This window comes from Camelus bactrianus, chromosome 13 (genome assembly GCF_048773025.1).
Source record: "Camelus bactrianus isolate YW-2024 breed Bactrian camel chromosome 13, ASM4877302v1, whole genome shotgun sequence".
Classification (NCBI taxonomy): Eukaryota; Metazoa; Chordata; class Mammalia; order Artiodactyla; family Camelidae; genus Camelus; species Camelus bactrianus.
The window spans coordinates 11379580-11397322 of record NC_133551.1 but is presented as its reverse complement, the minus strand read 5'-3'; the positions used below and the strand labels follow the sequence as shown (position 1 = coordinate 11397322).

Sequence of the window (17743 nt, the reverse complement as noted above, 5' to 3'; positions counted from 1 at the left end):
GGGTCATTTCTTGTTTTCTGTTTCCAAGCACCTAGCAAGACCCTGATGCAAAGTCAGTGCTCAACACTGCGGAATAAAGAAATGAACAAAGGAAATAGTTTCCCCACCCCCCCTTCAGCAGATTATAAAGAAAAGAACCGCAGTAGGATCAAAAGATCTGGATTTCAACACCAATTTATTTGAACTCCTAAACTGAAGAATAATGGATAAGAAAACTTGCCTTGGGGAAGAGGGTACAGCTCAGTGGTAGAGCACATACATATCATGTACGAGGTCCTGGGTTCAATCCCCAGTACCTCATTTTAAAAAATGAAACAAATGAATAATCCTAATTACCCTTCTCAAAAAATATTTTTTAATTCAAAATTCAAAAAACACCTTGCAATTGACACAACATTGTAAACTTGACTATACTTCAATTTAAAAAAAATCCTTGCCTTACAAGAATATATCTGGATTATGGAAGTTTGCAAATGTAAAATGCCTAGGGTACCACCTGCATAAAGAGGGGGGACTGTACAAATTTACTATCCCTCCTTTATGAGCTATATTTCCTTTGGGGGGTGTTATAAACTCTCAGAGCTAATTTTCTCAGATTAAAAAAACAAAAAAACACTTGATTCTCAGTACTGCTGAAGAATCAGATAAGCCTGTGAAAGCATCTGACCCACAGAGGTTACTCAATAAATGTTTGTTGAATGAATGAATAAACAAGCAAAGTGAATGCTGCTCCCTGCCACAGAACATCATAATGGTACTTCCTGGAAATCCCAAGCCCACGTTACACCCGACTACACACTAAACATGTGGGTGACCTGGGCAGGCCTGTGTGTTTCTCTAAGCCCCAGTTTAATGATAGATAGAAATGAGGGCAATAACACAAACCTCAAAGGGTTAGTGAGTCAGTAATGAATTGTACCCCAACTATGCAAGATGGAACCATTAAGGAAAATTGGGCAAAGGGTCCATAGGCCCTCCGTATATTATCTCCTACAAGTACAGGGGAACCTACATTACATCTCAAAATAAAAAGTCTAATATTTTAAAGAGGCTATTGAGGTTAAATGAGCTCATTGTCTCAAATAAGGAACACACAGTACAAGTACAACAATGCCTAGCCCATGAGATACACTCAGTTAACATTCCCACTGAACCCACTGGTCCCTCCAACTTCAGAGCATGAGGATGGGTCCTCGTGGCCAAAGGCCACTGCACCTGAAGCTAACAAAGCTAATGGTCCCCACTTCCAAGAGCCCCTGTCACCACCCTTGTTCTAATTTTCTATTTGTTATATTTTTTTTTATTTAATAGAAACCCCCAATTGCATAGCCTTCAGGTCACCAAAACCTGACCACAGAGATCATGATGGCAGCCCTCCTTGGTGAAACAATAAAATGAAAAGCCATTTCCACAAGACCTCTGTGTAAATCTACTAGGGAACTTCATCTTGGACTGAGGAAGAGGACTGGGGAGGAGGGGGCAATCTGGGGGCACAGAGAACTATGGGCCACCTGTCCCACGATGGACTTTAGACTCAACCCTCACCCTCCAGGTAATTCAAAATACACACTGACAGAGTGCTATGGACAAGATTTTTTTTTAAAGAAATCCCTGACTCCCTAGCAGGTCTTGTTTCTACTGAGACACAGATGGCTTATGTGTATAATGTTTCACAAAAGCCTTAAAATATTATCACCCCAACTTGACACATTAAGAAACTGAGGTAGAGAAGTTTATCATATTGTACAAGATTAGAGAGAGGCCACGTCAGACACCGTATTTAAACCCAAGCCCCTGTTCCAGGGCTCACACTAGAAATTGTGACATGCTGCCCCTTTCCTGCCCTCTCCCTGCAATAAATTTCTGAAGAGTCTTTTCTGTGCCATCTGGAATCACAATAACTTCAATTTTCCACAAAGAGCTATGTCACTCCCTGGAGGACATATCAAAATCTAAAGGGTTGGGATGGGAGGAGAGATTTGCATTTTCTGTTTCTCAAAGGAAACATGGCTTTAAAAGAAACTGAAAAGCACTTATCTAGTCTAAGACCTCATTGTGCAGAGTCTAAGACCTCATTGTGCAGAGAAGTTCAGAAGAGATGAGGAAAGGGCCTTATTAACAAATATTGCTTCAGCGCAGCATCATGCCAGCCCTGGGCACTGCTGGGGGAGGATCTGGGAGGCCCAGGAGAATGAGTGTTAGAAAAAGGAAAGAGAAGAAGCATACAAGGCCCTGTCTCTACACTACCATACCATGAAATTCCACCAAATTACCCAGTATGGGTGCAGCCAATATTAAGGTGGGCTAAACAGGTTATAGAAACCTGGAAGTCTCAACCATAGTGCAAATTCCAACATTTACTCTGCTTTTTTCCCCAGTTCAAGCATCAACTCAGTGGGCACTCTGTTCCAGGGACTACACGAGGCCTGGAGTTCTCCCAAGTACAAATCTCTATTACGTGTGCAAACCACATAAAGGCCCACCAGAAGAAAAGTGCCCACAGATAAGATGGAATTCCTGAAGCTGAAAGCAGTCAACCAGCGTATGTTAGTAGGAAAAATGATGCTGCTAGAAATGGACTCATGGACTTAGAAAGCAAACTGTGGTTAGCAGGCAGGAAAAGGGGGATTAACAGATACACATTAATAAATATAAAATAAATGACAAGGACCTACTATATAGCACAGGGAACTATATTCAATTTCTTGTAATGAGTTGTGCTAAAAACAATCTAAAACATATTTATATACATATGCATATGTTTATAACTGAATCTCTGCTGTACACCTGAATCTAACATTGTAAATTGACTACACTTCATTAAAAATAATTTTAAAAAATAAGTACAAATAAAATCAACGCCATTAAGATAAAATAAAAGAACACTCTTATCCCCTTAGCTGTAGGTGGTGGAGAATTCTGGTTACAAGCACCAAGTCCACTGGATCACTCCAGCAATGACTGTCACTCTTTCTGACCATCAGACAGTCACTTGGCTTCACTGAGGTTACTTTTCTCTTCTGTGAAAAGCTACAGTGACAACTAATGATGTATAGAATCTCATCATTCACAAGCCCAACAATTAGTGAGGACTTCCCATGGGCCAGGCTCTGGAAATATGAAAAGATAGGGTCCCAGATATATTCAAGGGTAGAAGAAGTTTATGCCATAAAGACAATTATTCTTCCTGTTTTGATAGACAGATTCAATGCAATTCTGATTAGAATTCCTACCAGACTTTTCATGGAATGTAACAAGTTAATTTATGGTCAGGAACAGCCAAGAAACTTCTTTAGAACCACCACTGGGGAGGGGTGGATAGGTCATTCATTTCCACTGGTCTTTCTGAAGTGACGAAAACGTTCTGGAATAATAATGGTTGCACCACTGTGAATATGCTAAAAGTTGCTGAATTGTACCATTTAAATGGGTGGAATTCATGGTGTGTGAACAATATCACAATAAAGCTGTTATATGAAAAAATATTCCTTGACAATTATTTTTCCCTTTATACAACTAGTCTACCCCACAATTTAAGAAAAACAAAAAACCAAAACAAACTAAACTGTGCCAGGAGCTTTTTAGGACTGCAATGTCCCTGGGTCTTCAACGCCTCTGGTGGTGCTGTTCCTGTTAACGCACCCTAGCTGGGCTGGGCTAGTTAGGGACTGTAACTATCTTTTTAAAATCGACGGTTACACGTTTCACACTGGGAGTGGGAAGGAAGGAGCATGTCACAGCCTCATGCCTTCAGCTCATTTTTAACTGAACCAAGCCCTGCTTTCAACACTGTAATCCCTGGCACTATAAAAACACGTGACATCAACAAGCACCGCCATCATAACACCTGAAAGTGTTCAAGGTACTTACCTGTGGCAGAAACACTGAGGGGGGAGATGGAAACTCCCTCAGCACTGGCGCTCACTTTTCCAGACTCCATCAGGAGAAACTGGGCTTTACAGCTTGAGGCTCTAAGCCCGGGAAGCAGCGCGCATGCCGCTGAGCTGGTCCTCAGGGAGCTGGAAAGGGAGAGGAGGGCAGCCCCGGGGTTGCAGGGCAGGGAAAGCAGGGGTGGGGACGCGGGCTGCAGCCCCGCTCTGAGGCCAGACCCAGCCCCAGCCTCCCGCCCCCGATCGGGTCCGCAGAACCCGCCCACCCGGGACACAGCCCTCCCAGGGGCAGGGACGAGCCTGCGGCCAAGGAAAGGAAGCCCGGGAGGAGAGGACTCATGGGCGGGAGAGGGGAAGGTGTCGCCAGCCGCGGACTGAGGGGAGCCTGGCTGGAGCGAGAGGCGGCATGTGCACACCTGGCCCGGGACAGCTGTGGCCAGGGCGCCGGGGTAGGTGGCTCGGGCAGAGGGGTCTGGCCCGAGAAATTCAGCTGAACACAGGCTGACTCGCGCCCTCGCGGGCTTTGACGTGAGGACCGCCCTCCCGCAGACGCCTGACCCCTTTCCCGGGAGCCCCCCACCTTGCATTTCCACAGCCAGAGGCCCCGGCCCCGGGCAGGAGCTAAAGGCCTACCGGTCGACAGAGCTGAGAAGACTTTGGGGCCGATTCCCAGCTCGGAGCTGGGGCTTCCAACCCCCGGTCCAGCTGGCACCGACTGCGCATGCGCAGGAGGGCCAGAGATCCTCTCTTGGTTCTGTGATAGAGGCTGGGGCATCGAGGGAGGGAGAAGATGGGGGAGGAGGAGAGGAGGGGAAAAGTGGAGGGAGACAGATGGACAGGAGGAGCAGAGAGTAGGTAGGGATCTGGAGAGGGGAGGGGAGTAGCGGAGATGTAAGGAAAAATCTTTACTTCTGGGGCACCCCGAAGGAGGCGGCAGACCTGCCTCTGTACCATTCTGTAACCCTTCAAGGCCCGCAGCTCAAGTTTTATCTCCCTGGTCCAGCCCTCCAGGCGATGCCTCTGCTGAACCCCTACGGGGATCACACCCGTTGTCCCCAAGTGGAGCTGGGTTTCCTGTTGCTCTGTCAACCAAGCACCAGCAGGTGTTGTCTCTCAGAACTACCTTGGGAAGTGTACATATTCCCCTTTTACAGGCTGGGAAAAAGGCAGGCAAGATCTCTGCCTTAGCTCCACTGTCCCAGGTGTTGGCCTTGCGGGGAGCAGGAGGTACAAGATCAGAGCCCCAGACAGAGCAGACTGCCTGAGTGTTGGTGCATAGTCCCATCCCTCCTGGGTAAAACACACCTAACCCAAGTGGAACCATCAAGGGCTCACAGTAGGTTCCTGGGTGTGGGAGAGCTGTCCTCAGTTCCAGTGCCCAGCTTGCTAGGTAGATAGGAGTGTTACCGAGTCCAAATTCATTCTCCTCAGTGAAGGACAGGCCAATAAGTTGGGAGACCCGCTGCTGGGGCATGGAAAAGCAAGTTTCTGTAGAGCTAGATGACAAACTAATGTCCTGGAAAACCATCTCCCCAAGTCAGAATTCAGGCTCCTTTCCTACGTGCTTGGTTGTTGCAATCTTCCTGGTGTAGGAATTCCTTGTTGTTAGAATCCTTTGTTCTTGCAGCTATCTGCCTGGGTCAAATCTCTGTAAACCTCCAACAAAACAAACGTTATTTTCTATTCTGTAATTTGTTATCTTTTTATGAATGAAAAAGTGTTAAATATCCTTAAAGGTCAGAGCCTTCAGAATAGGCTCTTCTGTATATTTCAGGCTCTAGGCAACATTGTTTTACAAGCAAGATGAAGCCTAGGAGACAGAGCAAAGGGTTAAAGTCAAAGGAACAGATCTAATATGGAGTAAGGTTTGTTTTTTTCTATTACCGAGGCAGAAGCCACTTGAGGATTTAAATCCCTTTAAGTTAAAAATAACTAAAACTTTAAAGGAATTTACATACATAGTTGGGAATGTGCATAGCATATCTGGAAAAGCACACAAAGGATAGTAAACAGTGGCATCTCCAGGGAGGGCTGGAAGAACAGGGGATGAGGGAAAACTTCTTTCACTTGTGTATTTTTGTGCTGTTTGAATTGTTTTTAACCATATGCATGTATTTCTTTTTCAGTTTAAAAAAAGTGTAATGGAGCAAAGGAGTAACAAGCTCAGCAAATACAGCAGCCATGGAATCACTGAGCCATCAATTTGATTTCAGCCAGGAAGCATTTATTGACTCTCTCCTATGTGCCCAGTGCTGTTTTAAAACTTCTTTTATTATTATTAATTTTATTATTATTAATAATATTATTATTGATTTTATTAATATTATTATTGATTTTATTTATTTCTTCTTCTTCTTCTTCTTCTTCTTCTTCTTCTTCTTCTTCTTCTTCTTCTTCTTCTTCTTCTTCTTCTTCTTATTATTATTATTATTATTATTATTATTATTATTTTATAAAATAACAACATGCTATCCCTCACCCATACCCATGGCTGGTGGAAAACCAACTGAGTTTTTACTGAATTGTTTTCCAAGGAGTAGAGATGAGTTATAAACTGAACACATCTTCAGGGCAAAACAGGTGGAGTGGTTTTACAGCATGCCAGACAGCTATGAAGGGTTTTCAATAGAGGCACCCAGATGCTGAGAGAGAAATCCTCCAGGACCCTACAAAAAGCTGCCCAAACTTCCTTCTCCATGGCACTACTGAAATAGGAAAGAACAAATCTGACTCCATAGTAGATCTGTTCCTTTGACTTTAAGAAAGCCAAGTTAATACGCTCCGGTCTTTTCATGGGTTATGATGTCACAGAGGAGATGGACAGGTTAACAAGGGATGACTCTGCAGTGATCACGGAGCCGGGGAGTGGGATGGGCAGCAAGATGTTTGACGCAGCCGCAGCTGGGACCGCGCTTCTAGGCAGGAACCCAAAGTCACCTCGACAAGGTGTCAAACACGTGTGTCCACATCCTCATCACCTGACATGTATTAACGAGAAATGGAAACCCATAAAATGCCAATAACCTTGGTGGATATACCGTCCAAATTGCAAAGTCACAGTTTGACAACTGGCCATCCCGTTTCCCTGGGATTCATTCTTGGAGAACCTTAAAAACCACTCCTCTGTCCTCAAGAAGTGCTTTCTAGTTGTCCGATATTTGGCTCAGGGATACAGCACGTTCAAGTGAACTTCAATGTCTGCACAGATTTGACTGTCTTTCTCCAGTTTCACGTGTCCATTCTAAAGAGGCCTGAGCTAAGTCCATCCTCCGTAAGATCTATTCCCTCCAGTGACTACTCATTGAGCCTGCAATTAAAAGTCAACTGAACAAGGCTGTCTGTACTCAGCTAAAAAGTTCACCCACCCTTCACTGCTTTCTTAATCTCCTCTCCTGGCTAATTGCAACAGACTAACACCTCCCTCTACCAAGCTCCCCGACTATGTCAGTTTGTCTCCCCAAAGAGATAGTAAGGTCCATAAAATAGGAGACAACTCCATAGTTGTTGCCGACGAAATGAATCACAGAGCTGCTGTGGTGCAAAATGTCTCCCGAGATTCGGGTTCCTTTATTTTTTATACCATCTACACAAAGGAGTAACTCTTGCCAAGCACAGAGAGTAAACATTTTTTAGGTTGACGCATGTGCACTACATCTAAGGCTTCCTTATCTTAATTACACTCAGACTCTCCTGTTCCCAGGCCTGTTCCTTTTGAGGAACTAATAAACATTCTTGTCTGCAAGCAATGTTTCCCCTGGGAATGGGCAGAGTCCCTTGGCAGGAATTTCTGTTTGCAGATAAGACCGGTCACTTCTGTGAAATGTCCCGCGTGCAAGCACATCCACAGCTTCTATGCTAAGTTTCATTCACATAGTTACCTCTGAATTCCTAGCATATAGTAATGTCAATAAATAGAAATATGATTGTGGCTTCTTTCCTTTAAAACATTTCTGGTTATTTAAATGACCCTTGGAAGAGAGGTGTTTGGGGTCCAGTATCTTGATCCACAATACTCTGGAGGCGTTTTTCGGAATGGCTGTTCACTGATCCATTCAAAACCCAACTTCTCATTCCAGGAAAAGCTGTGCTTTTCTGCCAGGAGTTTGTGGTCACTCTCATGCCAGAACAGCTTTAAACTATATCCTTACTTTGGATTTGTTATTTTTCCCCTCTTCCAAAAATATCGACATTCCTTACTTTCTTGCCTTGAGGATTTTATTTCCTAGTTCAACCTTTAGTAAACCAGGCTTCTCGGGATGGGCTTGGCCTTACATATGATCAGCCATCCAACTCCCAGTGTGAGAGGAATCGGGCTCACCTCCTGCCCTCCTGTCAGGGCAACTAAAACTCTGTTCAGGAGCCAACAGGCACCCCAGGGCTTCTAAGGCTCGCTTATCTCCCAGAATCCCTGCTTTCTGGTTTGTCTTGGCTTCTGAGGATTTCCCCTCACTTTCTTGACAATTAGCTGTGCAGCTTGAAAGATGAGGAAGGAAGGTTTTATTTCTTAATCAGAATTTCAAGGAACTTGTGTAATGAATGTTTTCATGAGATTCTAGAACACTCCATTGCCGAGACAGAAAACACACTAGATATTTTCTAAATTTAGATATCATGTGCATTTTTCTTTGTTTTTGTTTTCTTAACTGCTAACAGACATTTTATAATTAAAAAAAATAACGCCCCAAATAGGATAGAAAGTTGAAAGGGCATATAAAATTAAAGGACAAAGACAGAAAAATGATAAATACTGTACAAAGTTAATATAATACATACACTATGGATCAGATCAGCAATTCTCAGTAACAGCTAATTGAAATATGATCATGAGGTAAAACGTCTCTCCTGTCAGGAGATGGCCAACAGAAAATAGAATTAATATAACAAACTAAAATTCTAAGTCTGGCGAGGTAGAGAATGCTACCAGCTAAATGTGTCTTCTTCTGGAAAAGAGGGAGGCTCACCAGCTCTTTACTGTGGAGCCTGAACCCAAGTGAGGGCGGTAAAGTGAGCTCTGTAAGTACCCAATTAACAAAGTGAGTGATGAATAAAGAGACGTGAGCTTTGATGACAGAGATGATACTACTATTCACTTGTCCTGTAAAGTATGTCTTCACGTTTAGTGATCAAACCTCAGCATCCTCAGGGATTGAGATTATAGGAAAATGCAAGGCCGGGCCCAGACCTCCTCTTTGAGCTCGTGACACTGCACTTAGATGTCTCAAGGACACCTCAAACTCCACCTGCAAAGAACTGACTTCATGGTTCTCCTCCAATAGCAGTCCTGCCCAGGGCCCCTGGTCGGGGGACAAGGTCTCCCTCCCTATCCCAGCTCAGGCCCATCACTCACAGATGTGGCTGGACCCCTCGTTCAGGGCCCAGATTTCCTCAGTCATGGAGTCCCACCACCCACACCTGTCCTACCAGGTACTCAATGGCACTCACTCAGCACTGACTCTGTGCTGGGGACCACGCTGCACACTGCACACACGTAATCTCACTGGATCTCCACAGCAGTCTTGGGAAGTCGGTACATCACTGCTTTAATTGATTAGATAAATTGTTTCACTTCCTTGAGTGCGTCATCCAAAGTGCCATGGCTACTGAGCCACAAACCTGGGACTGAAAACCACTTGAAAACTGAACACTGCTACACCTCGCAGCCACCCTACTCTGACTCATCACATCACCTCCTGCCGAGACTTCTAAATGTTTCTAAGCATTCTACAAGACAAAAGTGATCTACGAGAGCACCCCATTCCCCTACTAAAAATCTGTCAATGATGGTCCACTGCCCTTAGGAGAAAGCCCCACCGGCCTGAGCACAGCCCAACTGCCCGGCATCCGCGTCCCCTGCGCGGCCTCGCCGCCTCATCCACCACACAGCTCTACACGTGCCGTGTACAGGACAGGGATGCTGACTCCGTACAACACGGGGCTCATCTCAATCGAACAATGATCACCCTCTTCAGTGGTCACCCTCTTCATTGCTGACTCTAAGAAAAATATTTTCTCAGGATGAATCAATATCTTTTTCCTTACAACTTCCTGTCATTGATAATGAGCTCCCCCCAAAAGAGAGAAGACATAATTCTCAGTCTCCTTATCTGTAAAGTGTGAATAACAAGGAAATATGTGAGGTTTTAAGAGAAATAATATTCATGTGAGGCTGAGGGACAATTCCCAACATACAGTAAGCACTCAATATGTGCTTACTTAATATTAATAAGAATATATTGCATTCCAGCAACCTTAAATCAATGTTTTATGGCTTTCTCCAACAGACTGACAAACTGTTGGACGAACCCCTTTGAGCAGATCAGCACAAGTGTACTGGGAGAGGTAAGTGCTGACTCCAGTTACAGCTGCAGCCAACCAGCACTACGGGGAGGGGGCAGTTTGCTCAAACTCTTACATGTTGCTTGAGCATTTAGTTGTCGTTATTGAATAAAGACAGGTGTTCTTTAGTCAAAGCTCCTGAAACATAAATCTTCAAAGACTGATGCAAATTAGGTTTAAAGAACAACACTCTCACTCGAAATTATTTGAAAATTATAGTCTTAGCTCCTCTGCACATCAAAAGGCCATGTTCTTAATGTATCTGACTAAATACACCAAAAGGTTTGTTTAAAAGAAATTAAGATGAAGCCATCCTGAATAAGCTCTCAGTATCAACTGCACAAAGCCTCAACCAAGGGTCTCATTTCTCACTTCCAGATAGGTGTTCAGGTAGATTAACGTGAGTCTTGGTTTCTTATAACATGGGGGTCAGAAGAGTTGTGGATAGATTTATGTAGCAAATATAAACCTAGAGTGTTTGCTGTGTGGGAATCCTAGAAATAAACAAATTGATATATAGTCCCACCCTTAAGAAGCTCAGCCTTTCCATTTACAACAGCATTAAAAATTAAATGAGAGATACATTTAACAAAAATTTACAAGATTTGTACATTGAACATTTTCAAGTATCACCGAAATAAAATTTACAAGATCTACATATATGGAAACATCTCATGTTCATGGAATGGTAGACAATATTGTTAAAAATGTTAAGACTCCCCAAAGTGATCTACAAATTCTGTGGAATCCCTATCAAAATTCCAGCTGACTTCTTTGCAAAAATTGAAAAACTGATCCCAAAATTCATATGGAAGTGCAAGGGGCCCAGGACAGACAAAACAATCTTGAAAAAGTAGAGTAAAGATGGAGGACTCATTTTAAAGGGTACTAAAAAGCTATAGTACTCAAGTCAGTATGGTACTGTCATAGTTTGGATTAATAAATCTATGAGACACTATAAAAACCCAGGGGGAAAAAAACTTACATTTACATTCAGTTTTCCACAAGGGTGCCAAAAACACTTCATTGAAAGTAGAGTCTATTCAACAAATGGTGCAGTGACACCTGGGTATCTGCAGGGAAAGAAGGTATCTGCAGGGAAAAGAATGAATCTGGAATCTGGACCCCCATATTTTATATAACAAATAAATTTAATTCAAAATGGATCACAGACAGAAACGTAAAAACTAAATGTATAAACTATTTAAAAGAAGACACAGTATAAATCTTTGTGGTCCTAGGATAGGCTTTGGTTTCCTAGATACAATACCAAGAGCACAAGTGATAGAAGAAAAAAGCAGATAAACTGGACTTAATCTAAATTAAAACATTTTCTTACAAAGGACATCATCAAGAAAGTGAAATGACATTGGAGGGGGTATCTCAAGTGATAGAGTGCGTGCTTAGCAAAAAAAATAAAATAAATCAATACATCTAATTACCTCCCCTATAAAGAATTTTTTTTTAATGTTTAAAAATCTAAAGTGAAAGGACAATCTTCAGAATAGGAGAAAAAATTTGCAAAGCATGTATCTAATAAGAGAGTTGTATCCAGGATATATAACAAATGCTTACAACTGAACAATACAAGAAAATAGACCCAATTTTTAAATTTGCCAAGGATTTAAATAGATATACAAATGGCCAATAAGCATATGAAAAGATGCTCATCATCACTAGCCAAATCAAAATGAAAATGAGATCGCTTTTTACACACACTAGGATGGTTATAATCAAAACATGGACAATAAGTGTCGTTCAGGATGCAGAGAAACCTCATATGCAGCCAGTGGAAAGGGACAATGGTGTATCTTCTTTGGAGAATTATGGTGTTTCCTCAAAAGGTTAGCGTTATATGGTTCAGCAATTCCACTCCTACATATAAATTTATCCCTCAGTATCCTCGGGGTGTTGGATCAGGAACCCCCCACCCTGGATAACATAATCCAAGGATGTTCGAGTCCCTTTACAGCCATCTGGATCCATGAAGTGGAAACTACAGATATGGCGGACCAACTGTACAGCCAACAGAATGAAAACATATTCTCATAAAATCTTGCACATCAATATTCATGGCAGTATCATTCAGAGTAGCCAAAGTTACAAACAATATCCATCCATCAATGAACGGATAAAGAAAATTACCAAGAATAGGCCCACAAACTTTTGGTCATTGAATCTTTGACAAAGGATGTTAGAACATACAATGGAGTAAAGACAGCCTCTTCAGCAAATGGTGTAGGGAAAACTGGACAGCTGCATGTAAATCAATGAAGTTAGACTACTCCCTCACTGCATACACAAAAATAAATTCAAAATGGCTTAAAGACTTAAACATGTCGACAAGATAGTATAAAACCCTTAGAAGAAAACATAGGCAAAACATCTGACATACATCTCAGCAATGTTCTCCTAGAGCAGTCTACTCAAGCAATAGAAATACAAGCAAAAATATACAAGTGGGAAATAATTAATCTTACAAGCTTTTTCACAGCAAAGGAAACAGTAAGCAAAACAAAAAGAAAACCTATGGAATGGGAGAATATATTTGCAATAAATGAGACTGACAAGGGCTTAATTCGCAAAATATGTAAACAGATTTACACGTAATAAGAAAGAAAAACAAACAATTCAATCCAAAAATGGGCAGAAGACCTAAAGAAACATTTCTCCACTGAAGACATACAATTGGCCAATAGGCACATGAAAAAGTGCTCAATATCATTATCAGAGAAATGCAAATCAAAACTGCAATCAAGTCTCACCTCTCACCAGTCAGAATAGCCACCATTCAGAAGTTCACAAACAATAAATGCTGGAGAGGCTGTGGAGAATAGGGAACCCTCCTACACTGTGGTGGGAATGCAGTTTGGTGGAGCCATTGTGGAAAACAGTATAGAGGTTCTTCAAAAGACAAAAAATTGACCTCCCATATGACCCAGCAATCCCACTCCTAGGCACATATCCAGAAGGAACCCTAATTCAAAAAGACACCTACACCCCAATGTTCACAGCAGCACTATTTACAATAGCAAGACATGGAAACAACCTAAATATCCACTGACAGATGAATGGATAAAGAGGTTTTAGTATAATTGTAAAATAGACTACTATTCAGCCATAAAAATATAATAAAATAATGCCATTTGCAGCAACATGATTGGACCTGGAGAATGTCATTCTAAGAAAAGTAAGACAGAAAGAGAAAGAAAAATATCATATGAGATCGCTCACATGTGGAATCAAAAAAAAACAAAAAACAAAAAAGAAAGAAACAAAAAGATAAAGTTATATACAGAACAGAAACAGACACAGAGACATAGAAACCTAACTATGGTTACCAGAGGGGAGAGGGTGTGGGAAGGAATAATTTGGGATTTCAAGATTTGCAGATACTGACTATGTATAGAATAAACAGCAAGTTTATACTGTATAGCACAGGAAAATATATTTAATATCTTATAGTAACTTATGTTTAAAAATAATATGAAAATGAATACAGGAATGTTCCTATATAACTGAATTGTGCTGTACCCAAGAAACTGACACAACATTATAAACTGACTAGACTTCAATGAAAATGTTTTTAAATAGACCAATAAGGAAAAAAAAGAAAAAGGATATTATCAAACCAAAAGAATAAAGTAATGATTCAGGCTACAATATGGATGAACCTTGAAACTTTATGCTAAAATAAGCCAGACACAAAAGGACAAATAGTGCCCTTTAGATGAACTGTATCTAAGCTTTTACTGTACTACTCCTGTAAATTTTCCGGAGGTTTGAAGTCTATCAATATCAAAATAAAATGTATTATTCATTAAAAACATAAAAGGATTCTTTAAAGGAGGGCTTTAATTATTAAATGCAGAAGTGCAAGTAAAGCTCCTGGAACAACACTTTGCACGTCCACAGACATTCACTGCTTTCACTGCCACTCAGAGGGTGGTGCCAGCTCTGATGAAGGCTGCCTCCACTCGCTCCCCTGCAGAGAAGTGTGAGAGCCTGGGCTCTGACAGGCAGGGTGACGGTGACCCTGGGTCAGACACAGCCATGCCCCAGACTCTGCGATAACCAACTTTCTTATACAAACTGCTCCATGTAACATAAACACGCTACAGGGATGTAACTTACAACACAGGGAATATAGCCAATGTTTTACAATAACTATAAATGGAGCATAACATTAAAAATTGTGCATCTATTGTACACCAGAAACTTATATCATATTGTAAATCAGCTATACCTTTATAAAAAATTAAAAAATAATTTAAAAATGTTATCTCTTTAGTAGGCAATTTGGTTTTTAAGTAAATACTAAACAGCTTAGAATGTATAAAAGCATTAAATGTGATGTTTGTTTACATATTTATTTACTTTCAGCCTCCTGCTAAAAGAGAAATTAAACAATTTTTTTAAACACAGCTTAAAAACCATAACAACAAATAGACAATGTGAGAGTGAAGAGAAAATGGAGATTCAAAAATTAAATGAAACCAGGGGGAGGTAAAGTCATAAAAATGGATGCCATTAAGCCAGGGTAAGTGTTAAAGGCCTACTAGAAATTCAGCTGTAAGATTCTTGGCAGCTGATGTGAAGGAAAAGCTCAGCTGGGCTAACGAGCTAAGTCATAAATCTAAGTGTGATAAGTGTCAATTTAGTGATCTAAGTTCTGCCGGGCTAACTCGTAAATCTGAAGTTTAGTGTTAGTTTACTGGGCTAACAAGCTAACTCGTAAATCCAATCTCAACATGTGTCAGTAACGTGATCTGTTCCAAATTGATAAGCTCCAGTGTACTGATTACTTGCTTTTTGTTGTTTGAGCCTTATTAGCTAATAGCCCCATACTTGTAATTAAACCTATAAAACCTCATGTGCATATCTTGGAGGTGCTCAGAGCTTCGGAGCAGAAGCCCCTCTGAGCCCGCTGGCAAAATAAATCTGAGTACTCCAACCCTCCGAGTGGTGCTTGTTTCTTCGCTGGCCTGTGGTTTCTGTAACATTAAAGCAAAAAGAAAAAGATGATGGGGCGGGCGGGAGAGCTCTGTGGTAGAGCGTGTTCTTAGCCCCAGGGCATCGACTAACAGATAAATATACCTAATTACCTACCCCCCCCAAAAGAGACCCAAAGAAAAGAAAACGAGAAATTTCTTTCATAAAAAAACCTGATATTAAATTTAGATTAAATATTTTAAGAAAAATAGAAAAAGATGAGTGACACAAGCAATAATGCCCGAGAGATAAATCCGCGGTGGCTGCTGGAAGGTCCCCATATCCCACGTGCAAAAATCTGAAACAACCTTCTCACCACTCAGAGTCATCCTCAGCCCACCCCACCCCTCCCCCTGTTAAATGCAGGAGCACAGGCATGGCCTGGCCTTTGCTCTCTCTGTGTCATCACAGTGAGACAGGATGGAAGGGGACAGAGCACAGCCATTCAAGGAAGGACACAGCAATTAACATCAAAATGGTGAAGGATTCAACCTCCAATAGGCCTTGAGGCTCAGGATGAAGAGATTTAACTTCTAGCAGAGCTTGAGCTTCATTATACACCCATTGTAATAGTAACATGGTGAATAACACGCCCCCAGGCACAATGGCAGTCCCAAGGCTAGCCACAAAAGGTCACAGGGTGGGAAATGGCCAACTCCCCGGGAATCCCAGCCCCTTGCCCTTAGGCTGGTCCTTCTACTTATTAGCATATGAAACCACCAAGCCCAAGAAAACAAGCAACACAGCGCCACCTCGCGGTCAACCCTCTCTCTTCCTCTTCGGAGAAAGCCCACACTCTGTCTGTGGAGTGTGTACCTACTTTTAATCTGAGCACCCAACCCCCACACCTCGTGGCAATTCTATTGCCTTTCAATGTATCTCTCTGAGTAAATCTACCTTTACTCAACAGTTGTTTGCTCTTGAATCATTTCCTACACGAAGCCAAAGACCAACATCTGGAGGGACAAATCCCAGGGGCTCAACTAATGCGTGGGACACAGCCCTTCTCATGCCCCACATCTGTTTTCTTGTATCAACAGGACTGGGTTGTGAAGGGAGTTCTTAGGCCCCAGCTAAGGGACAGAAGCAGCCCTGGCGTCGCCCTGGTTCTCTGTGGTTCTCTGTTGTGCTGACTCCCAAGCCACAGAGCGTTCTCCCTAGGCCTGTCCCCACAAAACCCTTCTCTCCAAAATACAAGAACATCATGTCACAGTCCTCTTGTTCAACCAGGAAATGTTCAGCCCACTTTTTCCTTCCCCAGTAAAAACCTAACTGTTCTCCCTCCCATCCCACCTCTTCTTTCTTTGTGAGAACCCTGCTCTTCACACAGACCATCCTTAACGCAGGTGCCTTGCTGGCTGGGACCGAGATGTTTCAGTCTCACAGCCTGCGTCCTTTCACTTTACCCTTGCTACCTTAAGCCTTTCCTGAGTCTACCACCCCTCTGATTCTGAACTTCACAAAGTGCTGAGGTTACAGTCACTATGTTCATACCTCCCAGGTTTTAGCTAGTTTTCCTTCGCAATATCTTCACTAAGGAGCTGCATCAAGAAGTTTAAAGAGGCTATTCTTACATTTGAACTGAGGAGCCTGCATAAAATTTAAATGGCTTTGAAGAGAGAGTTAACCAGGGACAGAGTTGTCGCAGGTCCTAGTCAACAGTGTCACGAGGCAAAATGTTCTTCAAAGGCTCAGAGTGGCTTCTGAACACGGAGTCGGCAGGGAGGAGATGCCAGGCAGTGAGTGGAGTGAGTGACACTGGGTACCCTTCCCCAGCTGGGGAAGAATTGGATTTTGTTCTAGTTTTCCAAACAATTTCTTACTACCATTTTCTCTTATTGTCACATACCATTTCCTACGAATTAAGAAAATTAATGTCAGTCATTTGGGTCGCTTGGGAGAAGCTACGTGATGCCATTCACAGGGCTGGGAAATGACAGCCACACCAGTCTAGGTTAAAAGACCAGTGGGGGTAATTTCCGAAGTATAGAAGGGCATGCAGCAAACTCCCCAGCTTCAATGACCTCATCTCAAAGGTGGGGCCAATACAAGTACCAAGCAATGCACGTGATGATTATGGCCAACATCTGTCTACAAGGTTATGTGCCCGTGACAGCTGTCGCTTAATGGTGAATGAGTACGATCAGCGAGGCTCAGTCTACCTGGCCACACGCGCCCTGCCTTCCTGCCTTGGTGCAGCAGCAGAGCTTGTTTAGCTGAGATGAACGCCCCCAGAGCAGCCCTGACGGGAAAGCTCCTATCTCTGCACAGCGAGGTGTGTTCCTTTCTTTCTCAAAGCTGATCACAGTTTGCTTTCGTCTGTTTTTATGTTTATCCCTTTAGTACCTGCCTCCCCTCCTGGGTTTTGCTCAAAAAGCACAGGGCCAGGTATGTCTTGCTGCCTGCTGGATATTCTGGGCTGGGAGACAGGCGAGCCCACACCTGCTGAACGGAGAGGCCAGAAGGCCCAGGGGCCCATGCTGAACCTAGGACCCTGCACCCAAAATTATGGTCTGAGTTTGGGC

General features: G+C 42.6%; 1 long non-coding RNA gene across 7 annotated transcripts in view; it reads right to left on the bottom strand.

Annotated features, from left to right (window-relative positions):
• LOC141579681 (uncharacterized) overlaps positions 1 to 17743 on the bottom strand; it is an 84614-nt gene that overhangs the window by 31772 nt on the left and 35099 nt on the right. The window contains exons 4-5 of one of the 7 annotated variants that reach the window (XR_012511544.1): positions 4524 to 4753; positions 3871 to 4019 (exon numbers count right to left, since the gene is read on the bottom strand). The exons of 5 other annotated variants lie outside the window; for them this stretch is intronic. This is a non-coding gene — a long non-coding RNA (uncharacterized LOC141579681). The remainder of the gene's footprint in view (positions 1 to 3870; positions 4020 to 4523; positions 4754 to 17743) is intronic. One more of the 7 variants, XR_012511541.1, reaches the window with a different exon arrangement.